Source organism: Sturnira hondurensis, unplaced genomic scaffold (assembly GCF_014824575.4).
Source record: "Sturnira hondurensis isolate 20B ecotype Veracruz unplaced genomic scaffold, ASM1482457v3 Scaffold0013931, whole genome shotgun sequence".
In the NCBI taxonomy this organism is placed as follows: Eukaryota; Metazoa; Chordata; class Mammalia; order Chiroptera; family Phyllostomidae; genus Sturnira; species Sturnira hondurensis.
In genome coordinates, this window is record NW_028086562.1 from 2308453 (window position 1) to 2313990 (window position 5538).

General features: G+C 56.5%; 1 pseudogene; it reads right to left on the reverse strand.

Moving 5' to 3' along the window:
- Positions 1–1430: 1430 nt before the first annotated feature.
- LOC118998242 (uncharacterized) lies at positions 1431–1554 on the reverse strand (annotated as a pseudogene).
- Positions 1555–5538: the final 3984 nt, after the last annotated feature.

The following is a 5538-nucleotide window of genomic DNA, read 5'->3' on the forward strand; positions in this document are numbered from 1 at the left end:
AAAGCTCATTTTTTTTTTTTTTTGCATGTAAGTAACCAGCAGTTCCGGGATCCTTTATTGAAAAACTTGTCCTTTCTTCATTGAATTGTTTTCGAGCGTTTGTAAGAGCAGGCGCACTCCATTTTCTGCCCACGTGCAGGCCCGTTTCTGGACTCAGTGTTACCTGCTGGGTGCGGTGCTGACGTTGGCATGGGCAGCGGGCGGTCTTGTTTGCCGCAGCTTCGTAATATGGGCTTGGAATCAGCCAGTTCTTTTCCAAAGTGGTTTTGGCTCTTCTAGGTCCTGTGCGTGCATTTCCATACAGAGTTTAGAATAAACATATACATTCCTCTATGAATTTTTGAATCAGTGAATTACTTTCTAACGAAAAACTAGCTGTCACCTAGAGCAGGTTTGGATCGAATCTGCAGATCCATTCGGGGGGGGAAACTATGGCCTCAGCTAAAATGTGTCTCAGGACTGAGAACCACGGTCTACCCTTCCATAAATGCAGGCGTCCCTGAATTTCTCACAATGACGTGCTCGTGTATAGACACCTCGCGTCCTTTATTGGGTTTATCCCTCAGTATTTCACTTATTGATGCTGTTGAACACAGTGTTGTCTTCTCCCTCGTCACCCCCAATTGCTCGTTGCCAGGCCGTAGAAGTGCATTAGCTTTCGCACACCGACGGCATGTGCCGCGACCTTGAGGCGCTCCCGGCCTCGTCCGCGGTCTGCAGGCGCGCCACCCCTCTCGCTCCTGACATGGGTGACTTCTCGGTTTGGCTGAGAGGCTGACCCATTTTATTGGTTTTCCTCAAAGACCAGATTAGAGCTTTCCTGATGGTCTCCACGATTCTTTCCCCGTATCATTGATTCCTGCTTTGATTCTTATTATTTACTTTCTTTTCCTTGGGTTGAAGTGCCTCTCCTTTGTCTGATTTCTTCAAGTGGAAGCCGAGGTCATTGACTTGTGCTCATTCCCCATGACGGAGCCAAGTGCCCTATTATGGGTTCTGCGCAGGCCCTGTGCATCAGAAAGGCGTCCAGTCCTGCTGGTGTGAACAGGCCATCCCCGCCCCGCGTGAGCCCTGGCTTCCGCCCTTTCTAATCCCTGGGTGGGTCTTTCTGTGGGCTTGAGTAGTTTCTTCCCATACACATGCTGACCATGTCAGCCCAATACTCATGGGGACCATGTGCGGGTCTCCAGGGTTCCTCTCTCCCGCTCTCTGTCCTGCAGACTCGTGCTGCCTCGGTCTCCGAGATGCCCAGTTCGCTAAGCGTCCACGACTCAGCCGTCCCCCAGCCCATCTGCATCACCGCCTGCAAACACGAGGCAGTCACCATGGCAATCGTAGAGCTTGCCTCTTTCTCTTCCCATCGCTCAGGGATCGTTTCTCTGCCAGTGTCTACAGTCTTGAACCTTTTTGGGGGTCCTTTTACAAATTCTATCTGTTCCATCTCCTTGCTCCAAAAACCCATTTAATATATTGTCCTTGGATAGAAAACATAAGGTATGGAGCTGAGAAGAAGTGATACTGCACTCGATCTTGGCCCGAAGGCCGAGAAACGATGGAAGAGGCGCCAGCTCCCTCCGCGGCACGCATCGGCCAGTGTCGCAGTGCGTCCAGGAACGGCGCACCCCACTGGGGACAATTATGGAGGTTCTAAATAAAAGATTGAAAACAATTTTTTATCTGAAACGTTGGCTCTGACACATTGAGCCCGCCTGCCTCCGGACTGGAGCTAGCCCACTGCTTGTCCTGGGTCTCCGGCTGGCCAGCGGCCCCCGTGCGCCTCAGGCCGTGCCCGCCTCCGCCGTCCCGTGAGCCAGTTCCTCCCCATAAACCTCTGGCGAGATACCTGTGCCCTGTGTCTCTGGGCAACCCTGAGGCAGGAGGATAAATCTGGCCCTCATTATGCAGTCGGGAATGAAAGTGCTGGATGTCATTACTTACTGATACGAAGAACTGTTTTGCATAATGTGGGCGGTGACTGCCTCTTCTGCCGATTGCGGGGAAGTTGGGGTTCCCGCGGTTGCGTTTCCTCACCAGGGGAAGTGGCGGGCCCTCGGGGGCCCAGGGCCAGGGCCTGCTGCAGGTTCTGCCACGGGACACTCTGCTGTGGATGCCGGGCCATCGCTGTTGACAGCTCTCCCAAGTGCCAGCCAGATGGTCCATGATTTGCTTGTCATTTCCCAGTCCTCCCCTCATTTGGCCGAATGGCTGCTTGGCGGCCAGGGCGCCGGCCACGGAGAAGTCGAGTTGCGGCTGGCGAGCTCTCCGCCTCCCCTGCCTTGTTAGAGCGATGGCCTCAGTCCCCTGTCCACGTATTACAGGGTCCATAAAGCAGGCTCGATGACACAGTTATGTTAGCGCGCTGACACGGAAAGACGGCGACCCCGGGATTAATCTGCTCCGAGCCGGGCTCTCCGGGCACGATGGCTGTCTCGAGTCACATTCCACGGCCCGTCTGCCCTGGGTGTCGCACGGGCAAGAGCCATTTCTGTTCCTCAGAGAGTTTCCCATCCTGCACTTAAGAATTTTTATGGCTTTGTGGTGACATTTCTATTTTAATTTGCTAATTATTATTGCTGAAATTGAGAGGCAACTCCAGATTTACTGCGTTTCACAGTCTGTTGTGTCTCGTGTACAGCTGTGGATCTCGGACAGGAGGGCCGTCTGCCCCGCACAGGGCAGGTCAACCCACTGGCCACCAGGGCGACGGAGGCTGCCGGGCCAGGTCTTGCTCCTCCGTCTGGGGACAGTGGGGCGCCAGTCACGGCCTGCTGACAAGCATCCCCAGTGCCTGCCCGGCCAGGTAGCTTCAGACAGAATACAAAGGAGGTGCAGAGTGAGCCGGGGTCCTTCCTTCCGGGCCTCCTTGCCGCCTGGGGCCCGGATGCAGGTCTCCCTCCATCCCCCGCAGGCCTGCCGGCCTCTGGGAAGCTTCGCAGGAACACGCAGGCTCACCGCACGGTTCCCACACCCACAGTGCGGCCCGCAGGTGACTTGCTGACCTTCGACCATCGGTCCAGGTTGATGTGAAACCGGGATGGCGCACACGGGACCGTCACCTGCCTTGGCAGGAAGGACTGTGCCTGTCTGCACGTCGAGAACTTGGCAAACCCTCCCCCGATCTGTCTGTTCTGCGCCCCCTCCCTCCTTATAAACACCTCTGCCGGCGCCGAGAGGGGTTATCGGCTCCGAGAGGTGAGTCCCCCGTCCATTCTGCACACCAGCACCTGCCCCTGGAGTACCGGCTTTCGAAGCGGCCGCCAGCTGGGACTGCGTTCGGTGACTGGCAAATAGAAACGATGCGGGCTTTGCTGATGAATAATTTGGTGTGGATGTTCGCTGAAACATTTACAACCCAGAGACCCTGGAAATAATCGGCCGAGCATAGAAACAGGCTCTGGTGAATTATAGAGCTTGAAGAAACATAATGGAGATTAAAAATTAAACTCATGCATCCACAATAATATGGGAAATGCTTATACCCTAATGTGAAGTGAAAAGGTAGAAAGAAAATACAGATAAACTGTGATGTGAGCTTCATGAATATATTACTCATTTAAACCTGACCTTGTTCCAAAAAGAATCTAAGACCAGCTGTGCAAATATTTATGTAGTTCACACATCTGGAGAAATATTAGCTCAGAAAGCGGTGTGTCCTCTCCCTAACGGAGGGACACCTGGGAGAAGGGGATAGCGTTCTTTCAGGGGAGTCCTCGCTGTCCACAGAGGTGAGGGGACCTGGGGTCCTGTGTCCCCACGAGGGGTGCGCACGGGAAGACAGGCTTGCCAGCCAAGGCGCAGAACGCCCGTCTCTGGGTCCTGCCGTGAGTGGGGTCTGGGCTCCCGTGAGGGTGCCGAGGGCCTGCGCGCACCCTTGCCCTTGCCAGTTGGTGGTTCCCACAGGTGCTCCACCAGCAAGGAGTGACGGGAGGCGGCTGGCTCCTGGCAGGGCAGGCCCCGCATCAGCTTCTTGGTGGAGCTATCGGAGTCGGGTGTGTCCCTGCCCCTGTTAGAGCTGCGGATGGCGGGAGCCTCGCTGCAGGGCCTGCGGCTGCTTCCTGAGTCACTGAAGTGTCCCCCTGCTCTGCCCATGGGTGACAACGCTTGGTTTCCAGACATCTGGGGATCTCAGCTGTCTGGCACAAGATGGGAACTTCAGTCCTAATTGGGAATCCTGGAAATTAATTACCTGGGAGGTTGCGTTTTGGGGTGGTAAGGAGGGACACTCCTGAATTCCCCTGCGCCTGGAGCAGCTCCGTAGGGCTCCCTGCTCTGGCTTTGACCTTGGACTCAGTTGGAAGGGACACAGCTTGAGGGCTGACCGTAGGCTGCCCGCAGGCTCTGTCCCAGCAGGCTTGGCCTGGCTCCGTCTCCCGGGAGGCTTGCTCAGGGGTGAAGTGGACGCTGACAAACCCAGCATGTTTATTTAGGACGGTGCCTTACTCTCCAGGTCCTGCCTCTCCTGCCCCCTCCCCCACCTCTGTCTGTATGCACCCCTGGGACTCCTGGACTTGAGGACTGCTTTGCACTGTCTTTCCCTGGGAAGAAACCTGCTGCTCTTCCTGAGAGAACTTCCTGCTCCTCACAGGGTGTAGCCCCTTATAACCTCAACACCTGGTGGGGGGGCGGGGCGACAGCTTTCTGCTTGTGCAGAGCTCCGTAGTGGTCCCTAAGCCACGTGTCTCCCGCGTGGGGATGGGAGTGGACCCATCGGTGGCCTGGGGATGGGAGCCAATGGCCCTGGGGATGGGGGCCAATGGGGGCCAGTGGCCCTGTGGTGTGCAGCTCCGAGGATCCTCCAGCCAGAGGGGGCGATGATGAGGGGCCAGAGCACAGACGTTAGTTTGGGGGGCCTGAGCCAGCAGACGAAGCCCTCCTGGCTCTCCCTTCGAGACTGATCCAGAGTCCGGCTGCTTCCTGCACTCCTCCAGCGACCACCTCGGGCCAGCCACCCCACGCGCCTGGGAGAGTGCAGCCGCCTCTGGCCTCCTGGCTTCCACGCTGCCTGCTACAGCCTGGCCTGCTCTCAGTGTGGAGAAGTCCCCTCTACAGTCCCAGGGCCAGTCACGTCCTGCCTGTCCCCCAAAGCCCCCAGGGCTTCCCTGAAGTGGGTTGAGTGGTGACCAAAAATTCACGTCTGCCTGTGAATTTATCGGGAAAGAGGGTCTTTGCGGATGGAACTCATTAAGAATCGAGGTGCGATTATTCTGACTGGTGTCCTCGTAAAGAGAGGGAAGGGCGGAGACGCGGAGACCACAGGACGTGAGGACTGGGGAGTGTCTACCGGCCCAGGATGCCGAGGCTTGCGAGAGCCGCTAGGAGCTGGAAGAAGCAGGGGTTGGTTTCTACTTAGGGCCTCTGCAGGGGGCCTGGACCTGCCAGCACCTTGACTTTGGAATTCTGACCTCAGGGGCCCAGAGAATACAGTTCTGTTATTTTAAACTACTAGTTTGCAGTGATTTGTTACAGCAGCAGATGGAAGGCCTCTTCCACCCCCCACTTCCTGCCCTCGTGGCCGCGACTCTTGCAGCCTGAGGTGGG